The following is an 18,581-nucleotide window of genomic DNA, read 5'->3' as shown; positions in this document are numbered from 1 at the left end:
AACGCGTTAAACGATAACCAACGAGTTTGAAACGATCCCCGGTAGTCGTTTTTGTGCGTTTCAATTTCCTCTCGACACTTGAGTAATAATCCTGGAGGACCCTGTTTCGCGTTGAATTATTTGAACGAACATGTGAACATGTGAAAAGTGAAAAAGGGAACGCAACGAATTGACGGCTTAATAAATTCCACCGTTTGATAAATGACGAGTGTTAATTAAGAAAAAAAGAAAAAAAAAATATATATATATAAAGTGACTTTCCAATTCATTAAAGAAGCTTTCAGTCCTCGCAATTTATTTTTGTCGAGTGCGACGTTTCCTTCTTTCCTTATCTCTCAATTATTTGCAACGCGGTTAATTAAAGGATCTATAAGCGAGCGATACCCAAGATGAGAAAAAAGGGAAAAGTAGGAAAAGAGGGAAAGAAGATTTCAAGGGAAGAGAGATAAAAATTCTTTGCTTTTCTCACGTTTACAATTGTGCACCATTGTTATGCACGTTGCGAATAGTAAAGCGAATATATATATATATATACATATAATTTTTATTTGAAATCACGAAAGTTTAATAAATCGTTACACAAAGAATACACGATAAAAGTTGTTATGCGATACAAAAGGTATTAAAAATGCAGTTAATTGGAGACTTTCGAATACCGAAATTACAATAAACCCAGTATTCGACACCTTCGATAATAGATTTTATTTCATTTTTCAATTGTCAAACCACTTGTGTACCATTTTGTGTACTTCGACACGTGGTACAGAAATATCCAGAAATTTATTTTCAATCGTAACACGTAAAACAAAATATAAATATACGATAACAAAATTGTGCAATAAATCAAAAGCTCAGTGTTCCTTGTTAAACGCTTTAACCGTTCCAATTTTGTCCCAAATTTGATAACGATAAAAAAATTATTATAAACCTATAGAACTCGATGTATCATCTTATTACAATTATATTTTAATTGTTAAAAAGAAAAGGAATTATTCAAATGGATAGAAGGGAAAAATTGGCGAGTGCAGGGGGTTGAATAGAAAGCGTGACGCGTCTGACCGCTAAGGAAACCGCGTTTCGATCGAATCCAGACCAATTTCCACGAATTTACATAGCCCCATAATTCAGCCGCGATCCTATTTCGACGCGATAATTTGATTCGTCCGGCGCGGAGCGCATGATTGCAGCATCCATCTTTCGACGGTCTCGACGCGGAAGGAAACACGTCCATTTCGATACACGAGCACAGTGATTAAACGCTCTTTCGTTATCCCTCTCCATCATCCCCGTTTCCCTTCCAAATTCCTACCTATTCTCGCGAGTTGAGAGAGTACAATCGCACAACGATTGGAGAGAGGAAAACGGAATTGCGGTATAACAACTAAGGGCAGATAATCGATTAAAAAATTCTGTGTTTGTCAATGTCAACAGGAATTCCATTTCATGGACAATTTCAAACAATTTCGATTAAATTACGATATGTGAAATAAATCTGATCTGATAATATCGGAATAGGAGAAGATGAATTAAAATTCAGCAATTTTAAAAATTGCAAAGAATAATCACGACCATCTAATTTATAGAATTTATAGTCAGAATTGAAAAAAAAAAAAAAAGAAAGAAAAAACAATCAAAGTCATCGAATTCGAAACGTCAATCTTGCATAATTATCCGAAGAAAAGATGGCCATTAAGCTAGTTCATCCGAATAAAGGATATTTCATTCGTCAAGCGCATTGCAACGACTACGATCGATATTCCATCTAAACACGCGTCGCAATCGTCTCGATCGTAACGCTACAAGTTGACCCGATTACAATTGTCTCGATTCCAACGATCCATTAACCGATAACGATCGTTTTCTTAAACGAAGTATTCGAACTACGCTCTACAGAGACGATTAAACGATTCTTTGGCCATTGCAACAGGATCGTGATACGATTACCAAGAGGATTCGTAAGTGTTTTCTCGCCGAGCGATCGATCGTGTCCAAGGTTTAGGTGTGCTGGTTAACTTGGTTTGTTTGTCCCTGGCCAAACAGGGACTATCTCTATTGTTGTGGTAATCAGACTGATAGCAAGATTGGAAAGGATTTCTTTTAAACCAGGACAGTGACTCGAAAACTTTGAATTTATTCAAAAGGAAGGCCATCATCCAAGAACTCCAGGTTTAACAAGCTAATTCGTGGCGATATACGCTCGAAGGAGAATTTGTTGGCATCGTATTTCCTTGTGAAATTCATCAGAAATTTCGTATCTCAGTCACGAGGGAAGTATTTCCATTTTGAATGTCCATCTATCTTCGAAATTGCTAAAAATTATTATTAAACGGTTATCGATGTTTCGAAATTGATTCTTTGGCATGATTGAAAACTCGAAGGAAAACGCCGTTTCATCTTGTGTGATATATGGACCCGTTGGATCGTTCGTTCTATGAAAATCAACGAGAATTTCTGAGATTCTATGCAAGCCTGGCACCACGAACATTAGCATAAAAATGAAATTTCAAATAACCATTGAATAAAGTGCCGCACCACTTGCTCGTAATATTCATTTAAAACCGCGATAAGATTTTCTAGGAGAAAAAGAATGGATCAGGTCGTCCAGGAATCGAATTCTTCCAAGCAGAATTTTAATATTTCCAAAATTTAATATTTTATCTATCGAGAAAAAAGTTGAATTGAGAATTCGATCGAAATAACGAATCGAGGAACAATGCCCTATATTGTAAATCAAAGATTTAGATTATTTGCAAAAACAATAATAACGAAAAAAGAAAACGATAAATTGTTCGTTTATTTTCTTATCGAAGTTATTTAAACCATCTTGTTACTTTCACAATCGAATCACTTTCCAAGTAAACAATCGCGTAAAGTTAGAAATTTAAGATCAGAACGAAATTGTGGCACCATCCAATTCGAATTTCCGCCTCGACATTCGATAAATCTAGGCGACTGAATCGCGCTGATTGTAGCTGTCATCGTGCGTGTACCGTGCGCTCGACAAATTTCGCACTCCCTTTGTTGATATCTCCGATGATTAATTACGCATTGAGCCGGCCGCCGATTTGCAATAATTCTGATTTACATGGCTTCCAACTTAACGAGGCACCGATCGAATATTCCTTGTTTTTCCATGAATTGATGCACACGCGTGCATCGATTGGCCTTCGTTTGTTAAACCGAATTATTAATTTCAACTCGACGCGTGTTCGTACCTCGTTTTGTTTTGGGAAACAGTTATACATTCGAGTGGGAAATAAGATCGTTTGATAATTTTCCTTCGAGAGAACGAGATCTTGTTCTCCTCTGTCGTGAAATCGATGGCACGATTGCTCTGTCGAAAGAAAGATTTTTAAATTCCACCATTCTTTTCATTCTTTGCTCATTTTAGGAGATCAACGCTTACGTTCAAAGCAGAAAATTCATTGTTTCCATTGTGGTGGTGGCGAGCTGCGCACTGCTTCCGGCGAGATTCCGAGAATATATTTGTTAACGCCAGACGTTCGTGGAATCATTTGTTTGGCAACGAGATTGCGCCTATTACTCATTTAATGAAAGTTTATACAAAGTGTGTAAAATTCGAATTGATGTGTATCAAAATGTGAGCCAAAGCGAGAGATCCAAGTGTTGGAAAAAAATATAAAGATCTGGAAAAATCTTTTAACTTTTGTTGAAAGTGGCATTGTCTACGCGCTGGCAATATTATGAAGGATTAGTAATGCGTTCTTAGCATATTTCGTTATTTGGAAATTTGGAATTAAAAAAGGAAATTCGAAAAGAGACTCTGCTTTCGTCTAATGGCTCTAATTCTTCATCACGAAGCATGATATTAAATAATTCACGATTGAATGGAAATTTATGAATGGAAATAGCGTTATTTATTTTTCAATAAATATATATTTAATAGCGTAACGTTGTTAAAAGGATCTTTGTTTAACCATCCTCAAAGCAAAGATTAAATTTCTCATTGTATTTCTCTCGAAAATAAACGAGGCGTAAGTATTTTAATCGCTAAGTAATTAAATAAGTAACGGAGTGACATTTATTTCGAAATTTCAAGGCAATTTATTACTGAGGAATATCAAGAACGTGTTTCACAGTTATTATATACTTAGAACGAAATCTGGCTTTAATCCGTTCTCTATGCAACACGGATATTATCTGAATGCAAAAAATTTTACAAATAAGGAATCGCGAAATGCTTCTTAAAACTATATAAATATATTTATTTATCTTCGAACAAAATATTTCTAAATTTTAATGTTGCGCATACCAGGACAATTATACTAAATCATCGATTTCTAACTTTTAAAATTACTATTATTATTAACCAACGTTCACCAACGTCATTAATCGAATATCTATTTCTAGGTTTAAGATAAATTTCGAATATTCGTTCTGAGACATTTCAGAATAAATAAATCTAACAATCCGGTTAAATCCTATTTAATATGATTGTTGGACAAAAGATTTACAGAGAGGGATCGAGACGCCACGGTCTACGAATTTAACTTCAACGTTACCACCGTTGTCACGGACACGCGTTGAAGAGAATACATATGTAGTACGGAGCTTACACATAGTTCGTATTAACAGACTGACATGTATCGCTGCATCTATTAATTCAACGGACCTCCACGCACGGTCGTCACTTTGCCGTGCAGTTTACCGGCTGCACCAACTCACGTCCCGTTAATTATTTATTAACCGAGCCAACCTGGCTGGCTGGACACGTGTTATCTTCGAAAAGTCCGATGAATCCAATCGGAATATTCATAAATCCGACGAAATACGATCGTTTACGATCGTTTCCCCAAGTCCGAAATTTACTGTTTCGCTACACGTGATAATAATTTTCATCGGACTGTGAACATCGTGGATCAAATGAAAATTTTATCGGGCGAATGTAAAGCGTTTTGAAATATCGAAAAAAATTAAAACGAGCAAATTTTTAATTTTAATTCATCCTCTTCTTTCTTTCTTTCTTTCTTTTTTTTTTTTTATTCAAGACGTAGATACGCGTAAATTTGTTTCGCGAAGAGCTGTATTAAACAGGGAAAATTATACACGGAGGAGAATAACGGTACAGAAATAAAGAGTTGCGAAAAATTGATATGGTTCAGAGTCCAAAAATTATGTTCGAAAAAGGAAAATTGAGAGAGGAAAAACACGAGATTTAAACACGTTTCGCACCTATTTTAATTATATTTGTAATTAAAAACAGGAGATTGACTTTTATGTAATTTTGGAATATTCGAGGATCAGCTTTTTAAAAGTAGAAGAAAATTAGATTCTATGAAAAAAAAAAAAAAACAATTTAAAAGATATTAAAACTTTGCTCGTTTATTTCTCGTGTTAAATGTCTGGAACAATAGCTGTAATGATTTTGTACTCCGTTGAAATTCGAAGTAAAACAAATTTCGAGGGACGAAAATCAAGAAGCAAGAAGTCCTCGTTTCGTATTCCTGTCTGAATTCCACGGGCGCGTACTTCTATTTTACTCACTTTATTCTTTAGATACTGTTCTCCGGGACTGCTATCCTCTTCGAGGGGTTGAATGTTATTAAGGTGTTGTTGCGGAAAATTGCGAAACTTTTTGAATGACAGAATAATAGGAATAGAGAGAATCTTTAGAATTACGAAAAAAGAGGGTGTAAAATTGTAAGGATGGTGTAATAATATACAGAGTATAATAACAGAGTATATTATTAAGCAGACAAGCATCTATCTAAAAATTGCGCGATTATTCAAAGTATGAAGGACCCCATCCAAGAAGGGATATAATTTATATTCAGAATACGCCATTCAATTATACACTTTAGACGCTTAATTCTTGATTTATATTTCGTTTTAATCCTATGATTTTAGTCATATTTAATCATTATCTTGACATCTTGAATCTATTTAATGTACCTGATTATTTAAACAATATTACAGTATTTTATAGATTTTCTTTAGTGAAATTTTTAACGATAAATATATAGTAAAAAAAATAGGCAAGATTAATAAAATTTTTAATACGTAATATACTAGAATGAATTATTAAGTATGGAAAAAAATTAAAAGAATATTTAACAAGGATGTTGCTTCTGCAAACAGTATTTCCTCCGCGTGTAAAATCATACGTAATATTAGAAAAAGCGCGTTAACTACGAGAAGAATTGTAATTCCACGGGAAAAAGTTTGCAATATACGCAATATATGATAATTTTGATAATTTCATAATTTCGATTAATAAAAAAAAAAAAAAATAAATAATAATCGTCAACGGAATTTCAAATGAAAATAAAATGGAAATTCAAGCGACTACGAAATACAGATGTAACAGAAGGTACAGATGTAAGTGAAGTGTTTCGGATTAACGCGGGCAGAAATATTCACGAGAAAAGGTCTGAAGGCAAACAGGCGCCGAAATTCGTGACTGAAAATGCGATACGACAGCTTCGAGATCGTCTGCTCGACGTTGAACGATTTCGCAAGCAGTTTCCGGGATCAGAAGGTTGAAAGTGGAGGAAACCAAGTTTCTCTCGAGGATTCGCGCGAAGCACGCTTTTGGGGAAATCTCGAAAGTTTCTTCGTCCGTGAATCCGAACATGTTATTGTTAATTCATGTAAACTTCGCTTAATAATTTTCTCTTCGAGTTTCGAACGATAATACGCGACATTATGCTCAATAGTGCAATGATTCGAAAGGGTATAATGCTTATCTGTGCTATTTTCGTCCATTATCGAGGAACCAAATAATTAAAAATTAATAATTAAAAAAAAAAAGAAGAAAAAGAAGTTGACCGATAAGATGGAAGAAATTTCACGATTTTATAATTAACGAGAGTGATCTTTTTGAGGGTGACGGTGATTATTAATGCCTGGAATGGAAGGATTTAGAGGATTCACATAATGAGGGTAAATTTTGTAAAACTTTAGATGGAACTCGTAAATATTTAATATCTTGCACGGATAGTAAAAATTGAAAAAAAAAGAAAATCATGCAGCAGAATTTTTAAAAGAGAGGAAAGATTAAATTATAATCCTAGAAGAGGAAATTAACTTTTTAAATCGATTTCTCGGCCATAAGTGTGTCTCGAAACTTAATTTAAAAACTTCGAACGCTCTTTTCTCGAAACCTCTTTTTTGAAACTGACTCGGAAACTAATCGTCTCATCAATTTTGGACGATTTACAATTTATGTGTATTTTTTCTTTGTTAACATAAAATCAATTTGTCCATGGAAAAAATTATTCCAAATTTATATAAAGTAATAATAATATTCTTTTGTCGTTAAAAATTTCATAGATTTCATGCATCATTTTTTTCAGTTTCCATTTCAACAACTTTTGGATTTCAAATTACATTTTTCCCGAAACATTATAAAAAAATCCTAGAAATGAAATATAAAAATTCGTAGAAGAGTTAAAACACGAGGATATTGAAAAAAAGATTAGATTCGACGGGACATCGAATGCTCAAAATTGAGGATCAGTGGAAGTGTATCGTGGAGATAATATGTTAGAGATAATATGCCATTGTTTAAAAAAGGAAAACAGAGAAGAAAAACGTTACCAACTCGCGACAGCATTTGAAATAAATATTTTTTCGGGCTGCGATTGGCCATTTAACAAGTGTCGTTTGACCATTGATTAAAAAACACCGCAAACAATAAATTCTGATAAATCTACAATCCGAAAAACGAGATGAAACAAAATTGGAAGTTTTGCGTGTTGAATGGCAAACGCGTTCCGTGTATAAATTTGTGGATCAATCTTCAAATTAAACTACATGAAGTATATTTTCAAACAAATGTACGTGCACACGCGTATGCATTTGTCCTATGAAAAATTCATATTTATGGTTGCAGAGTGGATATCGAATGTACACGTTCGAGTAACCAAGACCATGAATTTCTAACAAGATCATGCAACAGCAACCGTGACAAGGCGGAACATTGTTTTTACGATTATTCTCAGTTCTCTATTACTTTTGCATTTCATGGAAGAGAATTTGGAACAAAAAAATATATTCAGAATTACAGAAGAAAAGGAAAATCCGAGATACAAAATTAATTTTCGAGATTACAATCAAATTGCATCGAGTTGAATTTCAAACGTTCCATTCTAAATCATTTTTTTATGCTATTATTATTTACGCAAAATTAAAAATAATTATATAATATATAAAATAATTCTGAGATGTTATAGTAAAGTCTGATACTGAAAATGTTATCATTTTAACCTCATACTCGATGATCTTTTAACAGACGATTACTTTCATTGCGCAATTAATTAACGGTCAGCTCGTCGAGGAACGGTTTATCAACGTATCCAGGTAAAGAGGCAGAAGCAATAGGTGCATCCTCCAGTGAACCTCTGATCGAGAGATAATAATTTGCCGGGAAACCAGGCGAGAATTCCGAGCTGGCGCGCAAATCCATGATTGTCTCCGTCTAAATCTAAGCAATGATCTTTCTTCCTCCTTCCCCCAGAAGGAATCAAGATTCCTCCGAGGGATCGAGATGAAAATTTCAAATACAAGGCGCAAGAAAGCGATCGGTTGAAATATACGGACTTACGTCACGTTCGTAATCCCTCTATCTATGGAAAATTAAATTTAATTAGCACGCCTCATCCATGCTTAAGTCTCGACATGGAGCGGTGGTAAACAATCTGTTTACGACCGCATCGAGTTATGCAATCGAGAACCATCGATAAAGATGAGTTAATGACCGTTGTGTATTATGTAATAATAATCGATCGTTGCACGCAATCTTTTCAACTTCTGAATCTTCTTGAAACGTTGCTCGCGCGCGGAATAACGGAATAAGTTGCGAGATTCTTTTCCACCCTCCGTCAGGAAGGGTGGAAGAAGTTTGAGGAAGGACGAAGGATTATCGTTTCTTCTTCTTCTTCTTTAACGAAATCGCCGATGTTATCGAGGTGTTATGTATACATCGCGTAAATTTTATCCGGATCCATTGTTAGATTCAATTAAACTACCCATTGTATGCAAATCTTAAGAAGATATATATATATATATATATATATATGGATATGGAAATGAAGTTTATTTTTTATTTCGATCAGGCGTTGTTCCCGACCAAATTTCAAACTTTCGAGCTTTTCCACGCTCCAATTCTCCCGTTCTTTCTACTCGGTTTTTATCGAATCCGTTCCTCCTCTTTTTATTTGGATGCAAGTCGGTCGGCACGATGGCAAGGAAGGAAGCTTCCGCCGGCATTAACCGAAAACTTTCACCGATGCCAAGTATCCTTCCGGTGAATTTCCGCGAGGAACACGCTTCGACACGCTTCATTAGCTCGGCTCGCGAACAAATTTGACTTAACGATGACCTATTTCCGCGCGGATCGTGTCCGGGCAAACTCGTGACGCTCGAGCCCCGCCAAGTGTCAATTAATTTCAACCCGTGTTTTGCGAACCAACTTCGAATGCTAGGCATCGAATTAAATATCCCACTCGTGAAATCATATTAAGTATGAACGTGAAAGGATTTATGCCATTTATGCAAAATTGCACGTTCTGAAAAAAAATATATCAAATCAAAGCTTGGTTTGAACGGAGAAGAAACAATTTATCATTTCTGTATTTTAAAACGTTTTAACGCTTTGCAACTATTCATAACAACAAAAAGTTCAAATTGTAAGTATCTGAAATTTATAGAAAAAAAATATTCAATACGTAAATGAATGATAATATAAATTAGAATCAAGTAATTTTTATAAAATGATTGGTCAAACATCGTGTTGCTTGCATGAAAATCAATTATTTTAGTTTCGCAAATTACACGTTACAAATTTCACGTTTCTATTCAAATTACAATTGGACATTACAGCGAACGAAAAGGAAACGTTTTATCCGTAATGAAAAGAAAATTAAAAGTTTTCAGAATCTGTTCGAGGCACACTCCATCCATTTCGAATACGTAAATCGGACGTGTCTCGTCGTATTTTAACTCTGCCCGAGCTAAAAAAAAAATCCGAAATCAATATTTGTTTAGAAATTCGGAACACGCGTCACGCGCAACGTTGCATCGTTTAATTACGAAAACTCGAACGTGTCCCTCGTTTCCAAGAGTGACGTGTTCCGCGCCGAGGATCCTTAATTACGAGAAAATCTTTATCGCGGAACATTTCGAAAATTTCTCATCCATTCCTGATACCGTGTACTCCTATTATCATCCGAATACCAAACTATACCACCATGTTTCGTTATAATTACAACCTCGAGCGAGTGTATCGTTCAATTCTCGACGCGATGCAAAGGAATCCGAGACATCGTGGAGTGCTCGCCGATTTTCTTACGTATATTTTCACGACGTATCTCGTCGAAGAAAGCTTCTCATGAAAAATTGGCGAGATCTTCCCCTAATCGAGTCTTCCGTCCAAATTTGATTAGCTCGGTTACACGGAACTTTTGAAAATGCGTAAAGAGGAATTCTCGTGAAGGAATATGATATCGTTAGGAATGAATCGGTGGCAAGGAAGAATATTAATTCCGGTTCGCGCCATTAGCGCATCCGTTTACGGGGGGCGACAATTTCTTTTTCTCCCTCTCCACACGGTGACGTGAAAATTAATGAGATTTCCATAGGAGGAGAAACACGGGGCGGAAATTTCATTTCGAAACGGGTTCGAAAAACAAGCAAGCGGGCACCGCGGTTTTCGTGCAAATGCATGCGCATATAAACAGGGCAGCGTGGCTCGAGCATAATAATGTAGTAGGGAATATTAATGAGAATGTGTTGCGTCGAGGGGGAGGGGTGGGATCGTTGCATGCAAATCCAAGATTATTCGCGGTCGTATTTCGCGAGTAGAGTGTAAAAATATTTTAATCGGCTGTGAAATAAAAAAAGAAAAGAGAAACGTGGCTCAACCACGTGGCTGGAAATAATTAAGTGTTGACATATACATATATATATATATATATACACATATACATGCATATGTTGTACTATTTGATGATGAAACACGTTCATAATTCGATGAAGCAAAGCGTGATATTAAGTGTTTGTTACCGAGGAGGTGACAGTTGAGTACAATGGAGTGCAGTTTATCGAGCGTGTTTAACGAACCGTTAACATCCAAACTTCATTACTTTTACCTTTGTCCGATCATCATGGGCCGGCAATTAGGTAAACAAAGCGAGATTGACACGCGGATATCCGACAATGGAAAATAGACTTTTGGTTGACATCGTACGAAGGGAATATGCCATCATGATATTCAATTGGATTTGTGACACGAACAATCAGGATCAATTTTAAGTCCCGTTCAATTCTATTATCGGGCGGATGCGCAGTTTGACAATTCTGATTGCGAGCTGCGAATCGGTACGCACGGCGCCTCGAGTTTTGCATACTTAATTACTCGTTATCGGCCCCGTTATGCCATTGCTGCGATTCTGACGCTTATTTATTTAAAAATTTCTTTTTTTAAAAAAGAGACATTTTAAATTCAAGATATATTAAACTATTTTTATACAAGTTTAAAAGCGTTCCTCAAGCGACTCTCTCATAGATTTCTTTGAAGCCTCCTTTCTTCTCAACCTTCTATTTTCTGCGCGAGCTTCCTACGAATATCCTTTTTCTCTCAATACATTTTTCACGCGATTTTTAAAGCTAATCTTCTTGAAACAATCTCCAAATTTTTCTCTTCAAATAATCTCCAACAACTTTTATACGACGACAATTTTTTAAACAACGAGTTTCAAATAATCCAAGGAAAAGAAAAAGGAAAAAGGAAACAAACCCCTCCCCCCGAAATGTTTCTATCAAAAAGTTTCCTCGAAATAAAACGATGGCACAGCTCGAAGAAAAGTATTAGAACGATACGCCAATTATATGGCAAGATAAACGAAGAAGAAGTTTCATCAATCCGCCGACAACCATTATAATCCTCTAATTGTATTTTCCACGGTTTGCACGAACAAATGGCATTACTATCTTAAGATCGTTACTGAGGAAAATCAGCTTGAAACTTCGCCGGACGTTCCTCGGATTCTCTCGCGGGGAAACTTTTCAACGAAGCTTTTGTGCACGGTGAGGGACCCTAATAAGGGCAGCACGGCGAGGAACGAGGGTGTTTTCCGTAAGTTGCCGAGTCAATTGCATTCCCATCTCTGCTCAGACCGCATTTCCTTCGACTTCCAAGTTGCAACAGCTGACAATGCGATCAAATCGAGGCGACGCTTGTTTCCTTTCCCGTCCATTTCTCCTCCTTGCAAATTTTTCCTTTTTCTTTTTTTTTTCCTCGTCAATTTTCAATTTTCCCTTCTCGTTCCTCGAAACGATCATTTCTGTTACGAGATCTTGTTCTTCGATCTTGAAAAAGTTTCGTCGATCAAAAATTGCTTGAGTCTGCCGACTCGATACAATGTCTATCTGTCGAGAAAAGTTCGATATTAACACGATATTACATGGATGACGTGGTGAGAAATTTATATATATATATTGATTGACGAAATTAATAATTGATTTAATTGACAAACGTTGACACGATCCAATAAAATTAAATAGAGAAGAGAGATACAGTCGGTGTGACAATTAGGATTCACACGGGAGAAAGTAAATCGTAGATCGAGCGTGAGAAGAATTGATTCTCAGTCGTTTGACAAAGGCGGAGAGAAAAAGAGGGAAAGGGTAAACGAATTCGATTGGGAAGAGGAGAACATTAAATCCTTCCACCCGGTTTGTTGCAACAGGTTTCAATATTCGCTGCAGCAGAGAACGTAGGTTGTGTAGGTCGTGCACAATTGTGCAGTTAGTTAAGCGAGTAATACAAACGAGTAATTATATTCTACAATCGTGATAACAAAGCGGTCTGATTATCGAAAAACCGAAGTCCAAAAAACTGATTGACATTTATGAATCGAATCATTTTTGTGATAGAACGATAAAAGAGAACCTTTTTTTTTTCCATCGTTATTCTATCAATTTTCTACCTTGTTTCTCGTTCATCCGGAAATTACTTCTTGCATCAGACAGAGGCATCCTTTGTCGAACAGGTCTCGACATGTTTTCGTTTCAAAGTTTCCATTGGAATCAGCAAAAAAGAAGATCGCATGGAAACGCGACGACAAAACACAAGCTCGTCAAATATTTAAAGCTTTGGAACAAGCACAAGGTTTCTTGAATGAATGTTAAAATCTAGAATGGAGAGGTAAGATTGAAATTGGATATGCTTGCCACGAATGCGTAGAGGAATCGAATTTTTACTTTATCGATTGTAATAAGATCGAAATCTGAAATTTTTTGAAAATTTAATTTTAAAAAATGCCCAACTTTGCTTGCTTGGTTACAGTGAAATAAATCTTTAAGTGTGTTTTGAAACAATGCCTCTATTCACCGGAGATGTTACGGAATATTATCGCAATAAAATCGTTAATACCTTCTCGACTATCAATGGGTAAATGGCATACAATCGGTGATATTCAAACCTGCTTATATTGCGTTCATTGGAGAACATAAACCATTGCAATTTCGATATATAAACCGTACTGCGATCAAGTAGGAAGTTCATAAAGTGGCGAATATTTGGTGCAATAAAATACCATCCTCATCGACAATTCGATAAAGGACGATAAATCTGAAAACGATTCCGAAAACTATCGAAACTGTCACCCTATCTATCATCACTGTCAAAATCCACCGAGCAAAATTTATAATTAAAAGGAATTAAAAATTTTCAAGAATCTCTTTTCATTCTTTTTTCTTCTCTTTCGCAAGATTTAAATTATATTCCCTCGTCTGAAAAAAAGAATAATAATAAAAATATTTTCTCGTTTATCACCAGAGAAAGAAAAATCACCGTTTAGATATTCACGCGCGTGAATGACGAATGATCGCGCGTAATTCCACTGGAAAGAAAGTTACGAAGCCCCTTACGCAACGCGTGTCTCTGCGCTCGCGTCTCCGAGATGATTTAGTAATGTCTTAAATTTTATTCAGAGACATGCCCGCTGGAGTCACGTTTTCCTCGAGTTGGCAAGAAAATCCGGGGATCGTTACGCCATTACAAGGAGCCAGGGAAAGCCCCGACTTAAGGCTGATAAGCCCGGGTCAAAGTACTTGGCCGCCATTCTACGACGAGGCTGTGCATCAAGTCCGGATGAGTTTAAAAGAGGACGATTGAAAACGTGTCCCCCGACTCGACTCGAAAATTCAATGAAACGTAATTCACGATGGATTTGCGATTTTTGATTATTGTCATTTGTGGTTATTGTCCCTTTACGATCATTTCTCTTCCTTTCTTTTTCTTTTAGGGAAGGTAACTAACGATACAACTACATCGCGCAGCTGCGTTTATTTCTGAATTTACGAGCGATCCCTCAGACAATCGTAAAAATTGTCCTATTTCGAACACAGTCTTTTTTTTTTTTACGTTACGAAAAAGTGTAATTTTGTATCACAGTGGCGCAGAAAAGTAAGCGATTATGTTTTTTTTTCGAAGTGCAACGAGTTAAATCGTTAGTAATTTAAATCTCGTCATTTTATATACCGATACATCATTTTTCTTCCGTAAATGGAGAGTTAACGCGCGAAATAAAAAAATGATTTCTATTTTTATCGTTTTACCGTCCTGAGTGTTAAATGATATTTTTCTATATCAACGGTTTGCAGAATCCTGAATTCACCTATAATAGCAGAAGCATTTCACTTGCTTGTCGATAAATTTTTTTACGATCGATGATATACGCGTGGGAGTCAATTTAAAGACAAAGAAAACGGATAAAACAAAAGAAGAATACGCTCGTGCATCGTATGATCGTATTCCTTTAATCTTGAAGAGAAGAAGGTTAATATTTTGCACGGAAAATATTCGCGAATTTCAAGTATTTTTTGGTTCAATGGTAGTTCTGAATCGTGACACGTTTCGTTCGATTTTTTTTTTTTTTTCGCCCACATGGCTGCAGCGCTTTCTTTATTCATGCCTCGCGATTGAGCATGCAACGCGTCCCAATCGCTGGAAACACATTCAAGTGGCCCTTTCGTCGCTATTTTCATTCCGTTTGTTTTCCATGATATTTTTATCTCGATCTATCAAACGTGCATGGAGAATAGAGAATGAATTTAAAACAGAGAAAATTTTTATAAATCATGAAAGTGTAACAACGAAGGAATAAAATAAAATGTAACAGCAGCTGAACTTAATCGGTTGCATTCGTATACTTGTTCCCTTTATTTTCCAATTGTGAAAACTAATTTAGTTTAAGTGTGAATTATCTCTGAGTCATTGGTATATATAGACGGTTATAAGCAATATTTTTCCAGAAACAAACATATTTATCGCGTAATTTATCTTAAAACTGGATCAAACTCTATTAAAATTAGGAAAACTTTGAATCGCTGTAACTCTGAAGATAATAACTTTCAGTCGACCAATGAAAGATCATTAGAAGCGCGGAACCTTGCCCTTTAAAATGGTTTTCGATTCATTTCGATACGACTTCCGGTTCGTGAGATATCGTCGTGCAAAGAGAAAGGTAATTTTTTAATCGTTTACTATCTCCGTTCTTGTTCCTTACTCGGACCTCTTGCTCGCACTTCGTCTCACTGACCTATCCCAAACTCCAGACAAATAACAGACGCGATTCCTAGAAAAATATAGTAGTACACATTTCCAGGAAAAAAATGTAGGTCAGCCAGTCGTGCGTTCATTCATTCAACCTATATATCGTCTCGAGCACTTTGAATCCTTGTATCTCGACAACCGATCGAGATATCGGGATAAAACAAAAAGATACTTGAACGGCATGGTTCCGCAATTTTTCTTCTAATTTCTTCTCACGTTTTTTACGTGAAAATTCAAAGTTCCATTCGTGAATTACAACTATCCGTATATTATTAATCGAATATTTGAACATGTTTTAAGTACATAAAAATCTACAATTTATTTGTAACGAATGATAAATATCCAAGACTGTGCCCACGTCAAACAATTCAATAAAGATTAAATTTAAAAAAGATTATATTATATTTATACACAAATAGTTTTTTCAATGGAATATTCTATACATTTTCTATCACCATAACTACTCGTTTGTCGAATAAGGAATGGATGAAAATATATTTCTTCAACTTCTCTTAATCTTTCACGATAAACATAATAAATATATCTTCTCCTTACTCTAAGTAGGTTGCGGGCCAATTTCCGCAAAGAGAATCCCTATTTCTAGATAACGTCCAAAGGATGGGAACGTTGTAACAGGCAATAAGGCGAGACAATCGCATACGCATGGCTCGTTTCACAGGGAATTCACTTTGGATAGATGAAATCAAAGCGCGTTCTTCCAACTTGGCGTTGCATTGAATTCATTTCACGTTCAACATTTCTCATACGATTCTCTTTTTTATTCTCTTCGAAAGCTTAAAAATTTCAAACTCAATTTATGAAATTACACCGTCTTGATCCACGCGTTTAAGATATCGTTGGTGGAGATATCGCTTTCAATAACAGCAATTCAAAAAAAATTACATCGTTCTAAGCGGATCAAAACAAATAATCGTTACATCGACTTTACGTTCAATCGATTATTCGACTCAAATATTTGTGCAAAATTGAGGGGGGGCAGAAGTTGCGGTTCGCGAACGATTCAGATGCACGTTGATGCACGCAAACATTGACAAGGTTGGAAAGTTGGTCGCATACCATCGCTTTTCGAGGTTTGATTTCATCCGAAGATAAGAGGAAATTGGAAATTCCGTTCTGTCGCGTTTCGGTTTCATCGGCGTATCTGCCGGATGAAAGACATACCAGCCAAACGTCGAGTTTCATTTCACATTGACGAATAACTGACGACGCGTTCCTTTGTTATTATCGTGAGTCCGATAAAGCAGGTAAATTAATTCAATAACATTTTCACCCTTGATCAAGGGATGGAAAATATATTTTGGAGGATATTAAACGGTCGAAAATTGGACCTGGATTAAATCGACGAAGATTAATAAATTCGTTTATGGACAAATTCAATATCTTATAATTTTCGAAAGCGGCGGATGACGAGCACACCTTCGAAACGTGTATCATCACGGATTATCATAGAAAAAGTTCAAAATCCATCGTCTTTCTCGAATGAATGAAGATTCCATTAAAAATTGTCGCACACATATCGCAAAACAAATAAGAAAAAAGAAAAAAAACATTTGATCGGAAGTAAAACTCGATATTTTCCGATTTTTCAAAAAAAAAAAAAAAAATAAAGCTACCATTCACGCCCACTTTTATGCTTTTTAAAACTTGCAACCATTCACTTTTGTTTACCGATACCACTCGAATATGTTCCACCTTTAATTCTATCCTGCTTCAGCTAGATGAGAATCATAAGATAGAGACCCAAGTTTGAAAATTCACGATTCACTAAACGTCCCATAACTTATTACACGTTAACACTTCCTAAACTACGAATTTCGTCTCAAAGCGTTTAATAATCCTAAAATGAAGCGCTTGAGCCTCGATCGTAAAATTAGCCGCTTATCACTTAAACCCCCATCGTCGACCTTGACTACTTTCCACCCGATCATGATGAAATTACCGGCACGAGAGGGGAAACTGCTAGGCCTAGTACGGGATAAAATCCCCTCCTGCCTTTTTTCGCGTGTATCTCGAATCAAAGGGAATTGGATTGGAGTTGAAATCGATTCAATCAGGAAGATTTATATTTACCACATGGTATGCTTGTGTTTTCGGCACGAAACTTATTTTTTATCCTCTGTCAAAAATTAATCATCGTTGGCGAGGACCTTCGATCCAAAGGGAATTGGAAATTCAATTCAAGGAAAGGGGAAAGCGGAGGAAAACAACTCGAGTCCCGAATAGGGATGAATTATTCACGCTACCTATTGGGTTCATCGGACCCAATAGACAGGTTTCTAAGTTATTTTAAGGGTGCGATGCGATTCTCCACGAAGTGAAAACGGTATCGAGGAATTTCTCGTCCTCCTGGTATTTCAGGAGTTACAACTCGGACTGAGACGATCGAATTCGAGAAGCACGTTCGAAATTTTATTTCATCGCAATTCCGAACGATCGTTCTCTCGCTATTGCGAAACTTTTTTTTTGATTTGAAATAACCTGCGCCATCCTGTTTTTTCCAAGATGCGAATATTTTTTATAGGTTTGAAAAAGATCATTCGGAGAGAACGGGTTTGAGGTATTTTCTAGGAAATAATTAACGCTAAATCTCTTTAAATTCGTGAAGATCATTGTGCACTCCTCTTTCCAAAATTTTGTCTTAAGTCTAACGAGAAATATTTGTTGCAATGATCGATTATTCCATTATGAAATGAAAATCAATCGAAATCGCAAAAGAAAGAATAACTTATAGAGAAAAAATATCGAAATTATTCTACTAATTTCCAGAAAAATAAGCGATTGAAAATAAGCAATCGGCAATAATAAAGACTCATAAATTTCGCAATTAATCCTTATATCGCAATCAACCTCGACGAAGCTAATCATGCATACGATTTAATTGAAATTTCATTATAACTAATCATTTATCGGAGGACGTTTGAAAGAGAAATCTCGCGTTCAATCGCGTATTCGAAACGAGATTTCTCATCCTCTCGATTAA

General features: G+C 36.0%; 1 long non-coding RNA gene across 1 annotated transcript in view; it reads right to left on the bottom strand.

The window, feature by feature from the left end:
* The window catches only part of LOC114577587 (uncharacterized), a 70,864-nt gene that overhangs the window by 13,710 nt on the left and 38,573 nt on the right, over window positions 1-18,581 (bottom strand). The gene's annotated exons all lie outside the window — the stretch shown is intronic.

The sequence above is a fragment of the Apis cerana genome, linkage group LG3, assembly GCF_029169275.1.
Source record: "Apis cerana isolate GH-2021 linkage group LG3, AcerK_1.0, whole genome shotgun sequence".
Classification (NCBI taxonomy): domain Eukaryota; kingdom Metazoa; phylum Arthropoda; class Insecta; order Hymenoptera; family Apidae; genus Apis; species Apis cerana.
Note: the sequence above shows the minus strand (reverse complement) of the source record. Positions and strands in the feature narration are given on the sequence as shown.